Source organism: Cervus elaphus, chromosome 19 (assembly GCF_910594005.1).
Source record: "Cervus elaphus chromosome 19, mCerEla1.1, whole genome shotgun sequence".
Classification (NCBI taxonomy): Eukaryota; Metazoa; Chordata; class Mammalia; order Artiodactyla; family Cervidae; genus Cervus; species Cervus elaphus.
This window is the reverse complement of record NC_057833.1, coordinates 64,925,511-64,943,307: the sequence shown is the minus strand read 5'-3', so window position 1 is coordinate 64,943,307 and position 17,797 is coordinate 64,925,511. Positions and strand designations below refer to the sequence as shown.

General features: G+C 48.7%; 1 protein-coding gene and 1 long non-coding RNA gene across 3 annotated transcripts in view; one reads left to right on the top strand and one right to left on the bottom strand.

The window, feature by feature from the left end:
- The window catches only part of RFTN1 (raftlin, lipid raft linker 1), a 212,642-nt gene extending 211,277 nt beyond the window's left edge, over window positions 1–1,365 (bottom strand). The window contains exon 1 of one of the 2 annotated variants that reach the window (XM_043873589.1): window positions 1,077–1,365. The gene's annotated coding sequence lies outside the window, so the exon portion shown is untranslated. Of the gene's footprint in view, window positions 1–724; window positions 863–1,076 lie in introns of those variants that run through there. The other variant, XM_043873588.1, reaches the window with a different exon arrangement.
- A 14,436-nt stretch (window positions 1,366–15,801) lies between these two features.
- LOC122676077 lies at window positions 15,802–17,588 on the top strand. Its single transcript, XR_006335415.1, has 2 exons — window positions 15,802–16,192; window positions 17,325–17,588. It is a non-coding gene; the product is annotated as an uncharacterized LOC122676077 (long non-coding RNA).
- The last annotated feature ends 209 nt before the right edge of the window (window positions 17,589–17,797 follow it).

The following is a 17,797-nucleotide window of genomic DNA, read 5'->3' as shown; positions in this document are numbered from 1 at the left end:
CCCCACAGGCGCAGAGGTCGCTGACACCACACCCGCCTTCCTTCCTGGCCAGGGCCTCACTTATCCTGAGATGACACCCTATGGCCCGACCGTGCCCAGCATCTGAAAACAGCTGTACCACCAGTTACAAGAAGAGACTGTTGCTGGAAGCCAGGGCAGTCACTCAAACACAGGGACCCGTGCCAGACTGTTGGGTTTTTTTTTTAACTTTTTGTTTTGAAAACCCCTAACAAACTCGGTGACACCACCCAGCGTCCCCGGGGACCACCCGCAGCCACACAGGGGAGCCAGGAGGCAGCGCCCCGGGTTACAGCCCGGCGGCCTCCACGCGGCCCTCGCTGCCAAAGCAGCGACCGTGCAGGTGAAGGGCACCCGGCCGGGGAGGGGGGTGGGCATGCCCGCCAGCGGGGCTTCCTGAAATAAACACCGCCGCCGCCACCCTGCCCTGACCCGGGTCCACCCTGGGGCCTAAGAAAGCTGCGAGGACGAGGGAAGAAATCCCTTACGGAAGACGAGACAGCAGTTCTCGGTGCCGGGAATTCCCGGGAGTCTCAGCGCCTCCGGGGGCCGCGCGGCCGGCAGCCCCGCCCGGGGACGGACGCGCCTCGGGGGCGCACGCACCCCGCCCTAGCTCCCTGCCGCCTCGAGCCCTCCTGAAGCCGGATTCCGGGGCCAGCGCCCGCCCGCCCTTCGCAGAGGGCGCCGTGCAGTGTCCCAGACCCACCTGTAGCCTCGAAACCTCTCCTCCGCTTCCTCCTCGGGCGCCCCGGGGCCGGCGGAGCCCACTACCCCCCACAGACCGCTCTGGGGGTGCCTCTCCCCCTAGCGCGCCAGGGCTGATTTCTTTCTTTTTCAGAAAAGTTGGCCCAAGATCGCCGCGTCCCACGGAGCCGGCCCCCGGCCCCATCCAACCCGAGCCCGGGCGCAGAGGACGAGGGGGCCCCAGCGCGCCCGAGCAGCACGCCCAGGCCCCCGCAACCTGCAGGGAGGCGCCCCGCGCGGGGCTCTCCCCGCCCGCCGGGATCCCCGCGCCGCTGCACCCACCTCCGCCCCGAGTCCCGCAGGCGCCCACCTACCGCTTGGGGCCAGCCGGCGAGAGGGCGCGCGCTGGGGCTCCCGGAGACAGCGTGTTCCGTCCCGGGAGGAAAGTTTGTGCCATGGAGAGGGGGCGGCGCGGGGGAAGGCGTGGGCGACGAGGGGTGGGCGCGGGGCGGGCGGCGAGGCGGGCCCGCGCGTCCGTCCCCCCGGCGAGCGGTGCGTGCGTCCTGCCCGAGAGCCCGCGGCCGCCGCGCTCCCGCTCGCGGCTCCCAGAGCCCGGCGCGCTCCGCCCGCAGCCCCGACGCGCCCCCGTCGCCGCCGCGCGTCCGCCGCCTATACTTCCTCTTCCTCTGAACTCACGGGCAACAGACGCCGCGCGGCATCTTCGGGGGAGCCGCCGGCGCACCCCGCGCCCACCGAGCGCTCCCAGTCCGCGCCCCAGCGCCGGTGCCCCCACCACGCCCCGCGCCCCGCACCGCGCCCCCGCGATCCGCGTCCCGCGCCAACCGCGCCCCCGCGCCCGCCCCGCGCCCCCGCGATCCGCGCGCTACCCACGGGCCCCGGAGCCACAGACCCTCGCCGCGCCTCCGCAGCGAGCCCCGTGGCTCCCCCGCCCCCCTTTCCGACCCCTGGTAACCGAGGTCACGAGGTCAGGAGCACGCGTGGGGGGTGCAGAGCCCGCCCCCCCTCCTCGCTCCGGACCGGGTGTTGGAGGGCGCTGGGCGCCGAGGTGCAGCGGGGCGGGGAGGAAGGTTGAGACCCTCCCGCCTACTACCCATGCCGCAGGTGGGCCCTTCCCCGGGCGCTTGAGTTATTTACTGGGCATTTAGTGCCTAGGAAGCCGGCTAGTGCCACTGTCCGCTTGCCGCCCTTTCGCCCACCTAGTGCAGGTGCCCAGAAGGTGTGAGAAAATCTAGGGAACCAACTTCAGGCCGCCCGAGGAGGCGGTTGGATGCATAAAACGTCAGGCTGCGTTAGTGAAGCCGAGATGGGAGGCAGTGAGCCCGTTGTCTTTGTTCGTGGAGCGTTTTAAACAAAGCAGAATTAAAAACGCCAGGGTTACTACCAGGGCCCTAGAGCCAGGGTTCAGGTGGGCCTTGGGCCTCCATCCTTATTTGCCTTCTGTGTGATGTGGGTAAGTGACTCACCGGCTCTGAGCCTGTTTTCTCCTTTGTTAGGTAGCACTTTCTCGTGGGTTTTAGAAGTAAAGTGTTTAGGAAAGCACCCTATAGCTTAGCTGTTACCCTCTTGTTATATGGGGGCTGCAGTAAGACAGCCCTTCAGTTCAGTTCTGGCGCTCAATCGCGTCCAACTCTTCGCAACCGGGTGCAACCGGGTGGACTGCAGCAAGCCAGGCCTCCCTGTCCATCACCAACTGACATAATCTGATTAATTGTCTACATTTTCTGATTGGGCAAAGAGGGGGCTTTAAGCGTTGGAGCCCACAGGATGGAGGGCCAGTGTAGGCCCCAGAGTGTTTTAATGGTGTCCTTCTGGTGCTAATAACACCCCCCGGGGTAAGGAAGCCCTATTTTGTTTTCAGGGATTCCTGTAAACAGTGTCTCACAGCCTTTCCCTCTCGTTTGCTTTTCCCTAGCCACCCCGGTTCTGTGTTCCCGCCACCCCCCATTTGGCGTGTTTTTTTTTCCCTTGCCCTTTCCACGCCTGCTGGTTGTTGTGCTCACTACCACCCCCTCCAGGCTCTCCCACTCTCCCCCACCTGACTTGCCATCTGGGAGAAAACGGGATCAGACGACAGCCCAGGTCCAGATTCAGGCAGTATCATTTGGGAATGTGTGTCCTCTGGCCGCAGTGATGGTTTTTGAACACCCACCTTCGAGGCCAAAATGAGGAATCTTTGTTATTTATATGCCCGGGGCCTAGAGTTATTGCAAGGCAGGGTCCGTCTGAAATCTTTCTGGTCCTTACATGGGAGAAAGAAAACAACATTTCTAGGTGTTAACCAGTAGTTCAGAGCAAACACGGAGTATTTAAAAGATAAAGGGAAAAAAGGGGAATGCAGCATAACTTGATGTGTTTGGGGGAGAAAGTTGATTTCTTTTAAGCAAATCATTTCCACTCTGTACAATTTTTGCATGTATTTTTTTTTTTAACACTAGGTCCTTGGGGTTAATAAGTTACTCTGTTTTTCATTTTCTTCCACTCAACCTTTTCCTGACTACTGACAGTGTGTAAATGTCTTAAATGATCTTGTTTCCCTGATTGGACCTGCATTTTTTTTCAGGGTTTTCTAGAACTCACCTTTCCCCCTAGATATTCTGATGCTTCTCTTTGGTACACAGCAGGTGTTTAATCCACATACATGGAGCAAATGTACACAGCAGGTATTTAATCCACATACATGGAGTGAGTGGGTGAGTCATTCATATCCAGACCTTTTTCAGCCCTGTGTAACATACACTGATCAAGTGACCTGGAGTATGATGCTTCTCTTTCACCTGGAATAGCCAATGAGGGGACGAGGTTGAGTTCGTTTGTATTGTGTAGAGGTCAGCCTTGATTTTCCTCTTGACTGCCATGGACTGGCCAGCCAAGGGATGTACCCTGGGCAGCTAGGCCTCACCTCTGACTGACCTCATCCACCCAGCATCAACCCCAAAGATGCTGGAGCTGTATCCTGGTGGGTTACCTTGGCAACCTCACAGTGTCATCTGTTAGAATGTCCTAGGGCGGCAGCTTTTAATTCTATCACAGCGGTCTCATCGGGGGTCATGTAATGGTGCTGTTTTTCCTCTGCTCACACTTCCTTCCCCTATGATTTAACACTAAGTATTCAAGGAGGGAGCCGAACACAGGGAAAACCAAGCTATTACAGCCCGACAGGTCGCAGATGGCCCCAGCGCTGGGATCCTGAGCGTTTGCAGTCGATAAAGCGCAGGCCCCAAGTTAATGGGGAAACTGGTTCTCCTCACACCCGCTGTGGAAAGGAGAGGAGTTAAGCGAGCCTAGGCAAGCGTAAGAAGCAGTCGTGGCCAGACTGTGCAATTCCTGTAAAAGCTTGGTTCCCGGAGCCCCCCCCGCTGGAGCAATTCTCTCCCTCAGCCTCAGCAGTATGACCCCACTCTGGAGATGATTAAGGCCATGGGTACCAGCCACCGGAGCACTTGTGATGCATTGCAGCTCCACTGAGCCTTGCTGAGAGGGAAAATCCCAGCTAACCTTCAGTCCTGCCCACCTCCTTTCCTCCCCCACCCCACCCCCAGCCCGTGATTTCTCCCCCACCCCCCACTGCACGCATCCCCTCTCAACCAACTTCGCTTAAAAACCCTCAGTTCCCATCCTTCTGTGGAGAGCAACAGCAACTTCTGCAGAAAGGAGAGCCATCAGAAGCTACAGAGCCTGAAGAGTTACTGACCTAATTGTTCATTTGCAGGACCACCAAAACCAGATCTTCTCCAGGGCAGCTGAACAGCAACCTTTCAGGGCTGACAGGAGAGATAAGCATAAACTTATATATGCCTGGAGGTGCAGGGATTATTCATCTTTATCATCACTGTTAGTATTTTAAGTGGGTTTGCAGCCACAGTGAGATCACAGTTTGGTTGGCTGCTCCATACTGAATGGCTGCAGAAAGCTGGCCCCGCCTAGGGCAATGCGCCTTCACATAAGGAGTTTCTCTACGGCGCACCAGAGCCAGTGGTTTTCACAGGAGCCCCCTCCCCTGTGTTCACTGCGCTGGGCACACGCTTGCAGACACACCCCAACCCAGTCCATGGCACCCCTGGGCCCTGCGGAGCAGGGCCCCTTCAGGCCGGCGTCCAGACGTGCCCTGCAGCCGCTTAGCCACGTGGGAGTGTGCACTGGGGCGGGGTGGGGAGCTTGTCAGGATGTTTTGTATGTTTGCATTGATGGCCAAGGCCGGGGACTTTTGTCCAAAGTGTAGTCAAACTATTACTTTGCAAATGCCACCCGCAGACACCACCAGTTTCAGGAAATGTTTGAATGATTGCCAAATGTTCCATTCACCCCAGTATTTAAAAAAAAAAAAAAAGATTGTTATTCTGCCCCTGCATCCACTCCTCCTTTTATCTCTGAATTCCCAATCTGTCAGACAGGCAGTTCAGGGAAGCAGGGGCCCTCCTGTGGCTGAGATAGAACTTGCTCTCTGGAGCAAGGAGCAGCGCGAGACTCAATGCAGGAATATAGTGTGAGGCTCACTGCTACTGCTGGCCCTTAGCAAGAGCCACGCCTCTGCACTGGTCATTCCACTGGTGGGACACACCTATTTACTTGCATTTGGGAACAAACTTTATTACCAGAGATAGAAATATATCAGTTCAGTTGCTCAGTCCTGTCTGACTCTTTGCGACCCCGTGGACTGCAGCACACCAGGCCTCCTTGTCCATCACCAACTCCCGGAGCTTCTCAAACTCATGTCCATCAAGTTGGTGATGCCATCCAATCATTTCATCCTCTGTTGAAATGTATATATATACATTTCACATATATATATTATATATATTTCATATATTCATATATGTATATATATATATATATGGAAATATGTAGGAAGTCTGTATGTTCCACAGATGTAAGAAAATAAAGGAGATTGTGGAAATAGCTCATTAAATAAATGATGTAATATTTTGATATATTAATTGATTTGATTTCCCTTTCCCCACTGTATTTCTTTTTTGAAAACCTTTCCCCCTTTTTCTTTTTTCTTTTTAAATTGAAGTATAGTTGCTTTATAATGTCATGTTAGTTTCAGATGTATGGCAGTAATTCCGTTATTATATATGTTTATATTCTTTTTCAGGTTTTTTTCCCCTTAGGTTATAAGAAGACACTGAGGATAGCTATTTATCTAGTTTACATATGGTAATGTGTACATATTCATCCCAACCCCCTGATTTTATCCCTTCCCATCCTCTCTCCCCCTTGATGGCCATAAATCTGTTCTTTGTGTCTGTGAGCCTGTTTCTGTTTTGTAGGTAAGTTCCTTGTATCTTGTTTTTAGATTCCATGTGTAAGCGATATCATTATGATATTTGTCTTTCTCTGTCTGACTTACTTCACTTAGTATGATAATCTCTAGGCCCATCCATATTGCTGAAAATGCCAACATTTCATTCTTTTTATGGCTGGGTAATACTGCATTGGGCTGCACTGTATCTCTTGTTACGCTTTACCAACCTTATTCTTACTGATTTAGACAGCTAGAAAGACAGTGAGTGTTAGTCACTCACCCGAGTCCAACTCTTTGTGACCCCATGGACTGTAGCCCACCAGGCTCCTCTGTCCGTGGAACTCTTAAGGCAAGAATACTGGAGTGGGTAGCCATTCCCTCCTCCAGGGGATCTTCTCAACCCAGGGATTGAACCTGGGTCTCCTGCATTGCAGGTGGATTCTTCACTGTCTCAGCCACCAGAGAAGCTCAGAGAAAGCGTCATTGGCCACCAAGGAAAGTTATCATGAAAACACCAGGAAAAAAAAGCCAGAGTATTGGGTTTGGGGTTTCCAAAGTCAAGGTCCAAACATGAAATGAAAAACTCTGCAAAAATATGAAACCAGATGGAACCATTGTCCCCATCATATTTCCTTTACTTCCCCACTACCCACCACCATCCCCCACCCCCCATGTACACACACACACACGCCTTCCAGGAACAGATTGAAGTTGTCAGGCTGGGGCACAGGGAGCAGAAATCGAAGGGCTGTGTCCATAGGGTGCAATCTGTAGGACTCATGGACCGATCGGAGTCAGAAATCAGAAACCCAGCTCCTCCACTCAAAGGAGAATCATCCATCCATAACCACTTGAGAACCCTGTATACAACTGGACAACAATCCGTAGAACTAGACATTTGGCAGTGAACTTCCATCAACAGCCAGGGCGCAACTTGGAGCAAGTTCAATCTTGAGTTCAGTTCAATCCTCACCTGAAGGCCTATGATGCTGTAAAGCCCTTGAGATGGAGAGTGGGGCTCCGCCTGCCCCACCCCTGTGGGGAGTTAGGAGATCCAAGAGTGTGAAAATGCGCCTGCTAGCTTCCCATCAGACTTGTACTTCGATGGACCTGAGTGGACCAGTTCAGGGTCTCCCTTACAAGCAGGACTATGATCACCATCAGTGCGGTTCCCCAAACATTTCTGGTCCTCTTCTGCGCTCGTGGTGGAATTGCTTTTCCCGGCTCCTTGAGGCTGGGAGAGGCTATTTGGCTAGTTCTGGTCGATGAGTTGTGAGCAGAGGTGACGTATGTCACTCCACAGCAATTACTTAATTGTTAGGACGAGACTTTCCAGAGCTCTCGCCTGCCTTCCTCTCACGGGCCACTGGCAACGTTCCGTATGGTGGCTGCTCCTCAGTCTAGTCCACAAATGGACTACAAGTCCTTTGTTTCTACAGCACAGTATCCTAATTATTACCTATTAGAATCCATCAGATTCTCTGGAAGCCATCATGAGTATATGTGGGAGCTAAAAGAACAAAGGAGGAATCCAATTAGAGGACTGTTTCCTACATTAACCTGGAATCCTGGTAATTCTCAAGATTTCCAGCTGGAGAAGTCCATGTTGAAAAAGCAATAAGAGCTCTTCTTTGCTTGTTCATTTAATGTTAAAGCACTTATTGAGATCCTAGTATGTGCCAACACTAGGCTAGGATACAGTAGGGAAGGAACAGGGCCTGTTGTCAGAAAGCTTTCAGTCTAGCAACATTCAACAGTTAATTGAAAATGAAAGTAGAGCCCAGAGCAGTTGAGAGATTGGCCCAAGGTAGTAGTTTAAATAAACGGTGCACTGGGAGTTAAACTTAGGCTTTTTTAATCCAAATTTTGTGCTATCTTCATTATCCCAAATGACTTTAAAATAACAGCATCTGTATTGCTTCACGTCTGCTTGATAGAGCAGGTGAGATTTAATTCTAGGCTGCCTTACCTTATGCCTCCCTCCTAATGTTTGCTGAGATCTGAAATTTTTTAAATAAATACCACTTTTTATTGCATAATTAGTACCTAGCACAAAGCCTAACAAATAATAGGCACTCTCAAATGGTTTTTTTTTGTGTGTGTGAAGCATGTTTAAATGAATAAATAAACTAAGAAGGCTTAAATACTTAAAACTATTGATTTAAATATCAGATACACTCAGTCTCACATGTACTAAACCACCACCAAGCATAGGTGTCATTCCTGATATGGAGGAATAATGTTTTATGAAATACTGATGCTCTTTTCAATCCCAATACTTCCTGTTATCTCTTCCCTATTTATACATATTTGTATTTTTATATATCTATATATAGATGCTGTATAATATGGGCTTCCCAGGTGTCTCAGAGGTAAAGAATTCCCCTGCCAAGCAGGAGACACATGAGACATGGATTTGATCCCTGGGTTGGGGAGATCCCCTGGAGAAGGAAACGGCAACCCAGTCCAGTTTTCCTGCCTGAAAAATCCCATGCACAGAGGAGCCTGGCAGATACAGTCCATAGGATCACAAAGAGCTGGACATGACTGGGCAACTGAGGACACACACTGTATAATGTATATATTATAAGGCATCTATAGCCAGGGAATGGTGGTTTTACCAAAGTGGCAAAGAAAAGCTTTTGAGGTCTTGAAAATTTTGACTTCTAAGTTTCAGTTATCCAAAGCGACTCAAAATTTAGGGGAAAAAAATTTAGGCAGAAAAAAACCTTCCCAGCTTCTCAAACTATATAGCATAACCCTAGGCTGCAGGCAGGGACAAAAATGTGAGGAGAAGTGGGAATGAATGGACATTGTAAATCCCTGAGAAATGGAGACCAAATGTCCTGCCCCTGCAGTTTACTTGGGATCCATGGCGGCTCAGACAGTAAAGAATCCGCTTATAATTCAGGAGACCAGGTTTGATCCCTGGGTTGAGAAGATCCCCAGGAGAAGGGAATGGCTACCAACCCCAGTATTCTTCATGGGAATTTCATGGACAGAGGAACTTGACGGGCTACAGTCACGGGGTCACAAAGAGTCAGACAGGACTTAGCAATTTTCACTTTCACTTTTCACAGTTTATTCAAAAGGAAGGCAGCAAATTCTACTCCAGCATGGTGTAGTAGCTTGTACTGAACCAACTCTCCTATAGAAACTCTAAATAAACTCAAAAAGTAACTCTGCGGAGGCAGTAGAAAGCAACTGAAAATAGGCAGAATCACCCATGGGTGGGTTTCCATTCTTTTCTTGCTTTTCACCGGAGGCCAGGCCCCCCTACAAGGCAGCCAAAACTTGGACAGACACCCACTCTTAACCAGCTAAGGAATCAGAGGACAGAGTTCAGAGTGATCAGAGTAGCTGGAATGTGAGAGGCAGAATCGCAGAAGTAAGAGAGCAACAGGTTCAGTTCAGTTCAGTCCCTCAGTCGTGTCTGATTCTCTGTGACCCCATGGACTGCAGCACGCCAGGCCTCTCTGTCCATCACCAGTCGGAGTTTACTCAGACTCATGTCCATCGAGTTGGTGATGCCATCCAACCATCTCATCTTCTGTCATCCCCTTCTCCTCCTGCCCCCAATCCTCCCAGCATCAGGGTCTTTTCCAATGAGTCAACTCTTCGCATGAGGTGGCCAAAGTATTGGAGTTTCAGCTTCAGCATCAGTCCTTCCAGTGAACACCCAGGACTGATCTCCTTTAGGATGGACTGGTTGGATCTCCTTGCAATCCAAGGAACTCTCAAGAGTCTTCTCCAACACCACAGTTCAAAAGTATCAACTCTTCGGCACTCAACTTTCTTTATAGTCGAACGCTCACATCCATACATGACCACTGGAAAAACCATAGCCTTGACTAGATGGACCTTTGTTGGCAAAGTAATGTCTCTGCTTTTTAATATGTTATCTAGGTTGGTCATAACTTTCCTTCCAAGCAGCAAGCATCTTTTAATTTCATGGCTGCAGTCACCATCTGCAGTGATTTTGGAGTCCCCCAAAATAAAGTCTCTCACTGTTTCCACTGTTTCCCCATCTATTTCCCATGAAGTGATGGGACCAGATGCCATGATCTTAGCTTTCTGGATGCTGAGTTTTAAGCCAACTTTTTCACTCTCTCTTTCACTTTCATCAAGAGGCTCTTTAGGTCTTCTTCACTTTCTGCCATAAGGGTGGTGTCATCTGCATATCTGAGGTTATTGATATTTCTCCCGGCAATCTTGATTCCAGCTTGTGCTTCATCCAGCCCAGCGTTTCTCATGATGTACTCTGCCACAGATTGGGGAGCAGCAAACTGTGCATAACTCCTGGCTGACCCCTAAACAAGACTCCAAGCAGTACTCATTGCAAAGGTGACTGAGTTTGGAATTTCAGTTCAGCAAAGTTAACTGCTTGCTAACATTTAAAAAAATAATAATATTCTTGAGAGTAATATAGCAGAATCCAGAGTCTTGACAATGTATCATTCACAAAGGTCCACAATACAATCCAAAACTACTGGACATTTTTAGAAAAGGAAAACGTATCCATATCCAAGATGAAAGTTAATCAATGAAGACCAACCCAAAGATGAGCCCCGTGTTGAAGTAAGATGTGAAAGCAGCTTATAACTATCAGTGTGGGTGTGGCATGCTCCGTCACACAGCTATGTCCGACTTTTTGCAATCCATGGACCATAGCCCACCAGGCCCCTCTGTCCTTGCAATTTCCCAGGCAAGGCTACTGAGCTGGGTTGCCATTTCCTACTCTAGGGGATCTTCCTTACCCAGGGATCAAACCTGTGTCTCCTGCATTGGCTGGTAGATTCTTCATCACTGTGCCACCCGGGAAGCCCCATTACAAGTATACCACAGCTATTATAACTATATAAAGGAAAATATGGTTGCAATGAAGGAACGAATAGGAACTCTCAGCAAAGAAACAGAAACTACAAAAAAGAACCAAATGAAAATTCTAAAGCTGAATATCTGAAATAAAAATGGTGGGTGGTGTAATAGAAACCTGAGTTGTGTTTGGCAGAACTCCAGTACTGCCAAAGCTCCTTCCCCAGCTTGAGCTCAGGGTGATGGCCTGCATGGTATGTCTGGGCGGATGGATCTGAGGAAAACCATGAACATACCATTCTGTGAAAGAAACAGAATGACTCTGAGACCCAAGGGAAGCACCAAAGTGATTGAAAAGCCCCACAAAGATTGCTTCAGTGAGTGAAGGCACAGAGCAGCAAAAATGCTTCTATGTACTAAAAGAATTTGAGAGACCCGGACCAACAGAAGCAACAAATCTTAGGTATAATACAGCAGTTGTGCTAAGTTGCCTCAGTCGTGTCCGACTCTTTTCAACACTATGGACCGTAGCCTGCCAGGCTCCTCTGTCCGTGGGATTCTCCAAGCAAGAATACTGGAGTGAGTTGCCGTGTCCTCCTCCAGGGGATCTTCCTGATCCATGTATTGAACCCAAGTCTCTTAGGTCTCCTGTATTGGCAGGTGGGTTCTTTACCACTAGCACCGCCTGGGAAGCCCTAATACAGCAGAGAGCAGTACAAAACAATAGGCAACTGGAGGATGTGAAAACATCCCAACAGAAGCCATTCTGGAAGTAGATGACACGGACCAGGTTTACTAACCCTGCTCAGGCTTTGGCACAATGTGAGCCCCCCAGGACCCCTGTGCAAGTCTAGGGAGCTGAGCCAATTCTGAAACTGATTGGGAATAAATTTCCACCACGTCTGCCCCCAGAAATGTTGTTATAGAAGCTCAAGTTTTATTTTAGCATATCTGAATGCCTACTATGATAGTAGAAGTGTGTGTGATATGGAGGGGGGATTAGACACTTGAAGGCTGACACTGATGATTAGCAAACAAACATAAGGTCCTCCTCTGACTTCTCCCTCTGCTGTATAGAGAGAAACACTTAACCATTAGCATATGGCTCAGGCTGTATGCTGTGAAGCACAGCTTCTCAAGATGTATGCTTTTTAGAAAACATTTCCAAATAGGATTTCTTTTAAAGGGGTTTCCTTCAAGAGGTTTTGTTAACAGAAATTTAAGTGCCTTGCCTGACACGTAGCCATTTATTCCTCTCCCATTTCCCCAACCGCACAAGGGGTCTCCTGGTTCTTAACTAGTCATTTCTCCATTTCCTGGCATTCTCTGGCTTATGAAATCATATGATGAGTGAATAACTGAATGAATAGGATAAACAGATGAATACCATTTGTCTGAGTCTATCTAGGCTGCTGTAATTAAATACCATAGATCTGGTAGCTTATAAACAACACTGGTTTCTCATGGTTCAGGGAGTGAGAAGTCCTTGATCGTTCCCCACCCCCCCACAAAATTCACTGTCTGATGAGGGGCACTTTCTAAAAACCCACCTTCTTAATATATCCTCGCATGGTGGAAATGATCAGGGAGCTCCCTGGGGCCTCTTTTATAAGGGCATTAATCCCATTCATGAGGGCTCCACCTTCATGACCTAATCACCTCCCAAAGTCCCCACCTTCTATTACCATCATCTTGGGGGTTAGGGTTTCAGCATAGGAATTTTGAGTGGATGCACAGCTTCAGACCACAGCTCCATTCATTCCAGGAGCTGGCATGTACTTCTGTGTTAGATTAACAATGTTTCTTGAAAAGCCCTTGTTTTTACTCCTGATAATTCATTCTGTTTTCACTGTCCCTTTTGGAAACACATGTAGAGGGTTTAAATGCCCAGTCTCCTGCTTCTTACTGTCTGTTGTCTCTGTACTAAGCGGAGATGGGAGTTTTGGAACAGAGCTCTCTATTAGTCACCACTGAACCTATTTTCTCAGCCCTAGCACTTCCAAGACCAAGTATTGGAAGTCAGGTTGACAGCCCTGGCACTTTGGGCTGAGAGCATGAGAGGCTTTTCAACAGGTGTAAATCCTGGTTTTGGTCTGCAACCTCAGTTAAGCAACAGCTGGCCAGCAATAAGCCAGCATCAGACATCTGCCTTCTTGTCCAAGCATTAGTTTCTGTGCTAATGCTATTATTAAGGAATTATCAAATTTTACAGGTGTTATCACCTGTAAACACCTAAAAACACAGCTAGTAAAGTCACACAGACAAGACCTCAGTGGTCAAGACACAACAGGCAAGGTCTTGGTCTCACCTGTCCACTCCTCTCAAGACCATTATAGAGATCTGATCATCTTAGGGAGGGAAAATGGCTCCTACAGCCCCCTCTGCTCTATCTTTGCTCTAAATGCCAGTTAGAGGTTCTAGCCAAGAATCTTTAAGTAAACATTGTACATCATTGCAAGGGTGCCAGGCAGGGTTCCTGTTGCATGCCAGAGACCTGGGCTCTGATGACCTCAAGTGAAAAGAAAATCAGGAAAAGGCTTTGGGGCAGCTCACAGAGCCCATCGGAGCCCCGAGGAACCAGGCCTGAGCAGTGTAGCTAGTTGTATTTCCCCAAGGCGGCCCACAACAATACCTCCTGCCTCTTGTTCTCTTCCAGAACCTTGCCATTCCCCCATCAAACGAGGGGTCTAATTTCCCTCCGCTTACTCTGAGCAATTGATGACACATTAGTAACCAGTCGAGTGTGGCATAGGTGGAGCCCTGTGACTTCGATAGGTAGAAGCTCAGTTCCCTCACAAACCACGAAGCCCCCAGGCAAGTCGTGCAATTGCGGAGAGGCTCTGAGAGCACAGAAAGTGAGGAGGGGACGCCCAGCCGGGCCCAGGCCACTCCAGGCCCTCACTGCACACCCCCAGGACCACCCACCTGTGACTGTGCCTCTTCAGTCACAAAAGTCATGATGAAAACTGAACACTATTTTGTCACAGGTTTGGGGGTTATTTGTTATGTAGCAGTAGATAACCAAAACAGTCAGGGGCAAAGGGGTATAAGAAAAGGATCAGAAACGAGACCCTCTCACCAGATTTTTCCTCCACCTCCTTCTAGACTTTATGCTGCCAAGTTCCTGGTGCTGTAGAAATATATGCGAAAATGGGCAATGAGTGAATGGAAATCTTAGAATTTCAATGGCATATGGATTGTTTTCTTAAGTGTAACGTTAATAACCTGAAGGAAACCACGTCCCCCCGCCACAGTTTCCTCATCACCCTCATGCCTTCCCGCGTCTTTCCCTACTACAAAACACAACTCAGCCAAAGATGTCAGGTGGTGTTTTGTCTGGGGAGGCACTCATTTTTTTGTGACTCTACATTCTTTTTAAAGTGAAAGTCGCTCAGTTGTGTCCAACTCTTTGTGACCCCATGGACCATACAATCAATGGAATTCCCCTGGCTAGAATACTGGAGTGGGTAGCCTTTCCCTTCTCCAGGGGATCTTCCCAATCCAGGGATCAAACCCAGGTCTCCTGCATTCCAGGCAGATTCCTTACCAGCTGAGCCACAAGGAAAGCCCATTTTCTTTTTAAAACTGAAGCTACATTTTTTAGATGCTCATTTTCCTATTTTAACAACATTGGTTAGAATATGCAAGAAAACGATCAATAAGCTTTTAAAACACACACATGCATACCTTGTGAGACTTGCATATTGTTTCATTCAACCTGCAGATCATTTGAATAGACAGCCCTTTGGCTCACAAAGGGACAATGACAATAAGCACTCTTGTTACTTTTTGAGAACTTCTAGCTTACCTCACCCACGAGTTCTTATTTTTAGTTCTTATTATAACACTCGAAAGAAACTTTCATTAGCATTTTTACTTAAGCAAAACCGAGACAGAATGAACAGCTGTTTCAGGATGTTCAAACCTTGACGTCTGGGAGTTTCCCAGAAAAAGCATTATTAATATTACAAGTGAAATGTCTTCAGAAGGGAAAATACAGCCCCTGACTCATCTGCCTGACCACACAATGAGTAGCGCATCATCTATTCCTGAAACATAAACCCTCCTGGGTGTTGGAATGACAATGATAACCCACAAATGACAGCGTTGTCCCATTTCCAGATGGTAGAATCCTGGAGAGCCACAGCTTTTCCAGGCATGCTTGCCAGGGGGACTACCAACAGATGTTGCCAGAACTTGGTTTGTCTGAACTGCCCAACAGGACCAGGGAGGATCAGGCCATCACGCACACTTGGATAAAGGCCAAGGACTGAGATGTCTCAGGGCTCCTGACTCTGTCACCGAACAACGAACCACACCCAAATGCTGATGCTCCGCTGGAATCACAGGGTAATATTTTCACCATACTCTGTCACTCAAAACGATCGCATGTGCACTCAGATTCAAGAGGAGGGACATAGACCACCACCCCCTCCGCCCACAATGAGGTAAGTTGAGTTGTAAGAAGAACATGTGAAGTGAGAGATATTGTGGTCATCATCTTTGGAAATTACAAGTTGCCAGAGGGCTCCAAAATCACTGCAGATGGTGACTGCAGCCATGAAATTAAAAGATGATTGCTCCTTGGAAGAAAAGCTATGACAAACCTAGACAGCATATTAAAAAGCAGAGACATTACTTTGCCAACAAAGGTCCATCTAGCCAAAGCTATGGTTTTTCCAGTGGTCATATATGGATGTGAGAGTTGGACTATAAAGAAAGCTGAGCACTGGAGAATTGATGCTTTTGAACTGTGGTGTTGGAGAAGATCTTGAGAGTCTCTTGGACTGCAAGGAGATCCAACCAGTCCATCCTGAAGGAGATCAGTCCTGGGTGTTCATTGGAAGGACTGATGCTGAAGCTGAAGCTCCGATACTAGGGCCACCTGATGCGACAAATTGACTCATTGGAAAAGACCCTGATGCTGGGAAAGATTGAAGGCAGGAGGAGAAGGGGACGACAGAGGATGAGATGGTTGGATGGCATTACAGACTCAATGGACATGGGTTTGGGTGGACACCGGGAGTTGGTGATGGACAGGGAGGCCTGGCGTGCTGTGGTTCATGGGGTCGCAAAGAGTCGGACACAACTGAGTGACTGAACTGAACTGGACTGAGAGACCAGGTTCTTTAGGAGCAGAGCTGGAAATAAGGATTCTTGTGCAATCACTTATGAAGGAACAGGGAAGGAGACACCAGGTAAGACGTGGTTTCGCATGAGCTCTAGCCTCTGCCTCGTCTCGGGAGGAGCTCTGGAGCCGACATTGCTCTGTACCGTCTGGCCCACACTGAAGCGAAGAAGCACACCCACTCCAGTCACCTGCTAGCTCAAAGAAGTTGCGGCTGTGGGGTTGTAACTCCCAGGAACCTCAGCAAGGATCAGCTCCAGCTGCCCAAGGGCACTTCTCAGGTAAGGATTGCCATGGGAGACGTTAGTAGAAGAATCACTAGGAATCTGAACAAGGTGTAAGGGCCTCTGAGGGCATATTCAGCGGCTAACGTCTATCGGGACCAGCAGGACAAGCCTGAGTCTCAAGTAAGTCCAGGAGGTCCACCCTTAGGATGGGAGATGCTAAAGGGTTGAGTGGGAGGTGCATTCATGCCACATTCATGGTGTGGAATCCAAACAGGATTTGGGGACCTGCTCAGAAGACATGCAGATTTCAGGGTAGGAAATCTACTTAAATTGGCTTAGGCTAAAAAGAAAAGGTTTTGGATGATGAAATGAGAAAGTCAGTAGAAAGTGCCGTTCCAGGCTGGATCTGGGACTCCGAGATATTTTCAAGATGTGGCTCTCTGTCTTTCCATTCTTCCTGCCTTTTTTGGGTTGTCTTCTCAGGAGATGTGTCCTATCTGGTGACATGATGGCTGCCAATAATGCCAGGCCCATAGCCTCTCCTCTCAGTAACCTTTGTGGGGAAAGGGCTTTTCTTTATCAATCATTCTTACAACAAAATCATTAGCTTTGAGGAGCCCGACTTGGTTCATGTGGGCATCCTGAACTAATTACCGTGGCCAAGGTGATATGATGCTCTGACTGGTCAGCCTGAGTCACATGCTCGCCCTTGAGCAAAAGATGGCATTAATTTCCCTGGAAGCACAAGGATCAGAAATAAAGGAGGGGCAGTGCTACAGGAAGACCAGGCGACAGGTGGTAGAAGAAGAGGATTAGACAAAACTGGGAAATACCCTCCACAGAGGAAATTAAAGAGCACATGGAGAGCCCAGGAGGTGCAGTTGGTAAAGAATCCACCTGCCAGTGCAGGAGATGCAAGAGACTAGTTTAATCCCTGGGTTGGGAAGATCCCCTGGAGAAGGAAATGGCAACCCACTCCAGTATTCTTGCCGGGAGAATTCCGTGGACAGAGGAGCCTGGTGGGCTACAGTCCATGGGGTCGCAAGGAGTCAGACAAAACTGAGCACAATTGGAGAATCCAGTCACTGGTGAGCTAGGACCAGGTTAAATGATCATGAGAGGTCCTTAGACCTCATTTAGAGTCAGATGTCCTTCAGCCTAGGTTTCATCTGATTCCTCTCTCCAGGGACAATCTTGATTACAGGATTTGGAGCCAGAGTCATGAACATGAAGGTTTAATCACCCGGGAGAGGCTTTGTGGCTCCAGCTTCAGGACTGAAGAAACTTGAAAGCAGGAGGCCAAAAAGTCTTTACAATTTTTCAGAGAAACCAGAGATTCTAAGTGACCACACTAACTTTTAAAAACTGTTAACTGTAGCTTTTGTTTGATCAAATATCGCATAAAGATTAGAGGTTTGAAAAATAAAATCTGTGAAGAAAGTAAAAAAAATTGGTGTTAATTAACCAGGGAAAACAAAGGAAATACATGCATGCACACACCACACACACACACACACACACACACACACACACACACACACATCACAGAGATTGAAGTGTATTTTTAATTAAGTTGTCTTCCTTATTTAAAAAGATGGTAACTAGCCATTCTTGAGCTCTACTGAGGATGAGATAAAAAGCAAATGGGCTTAATTGCAG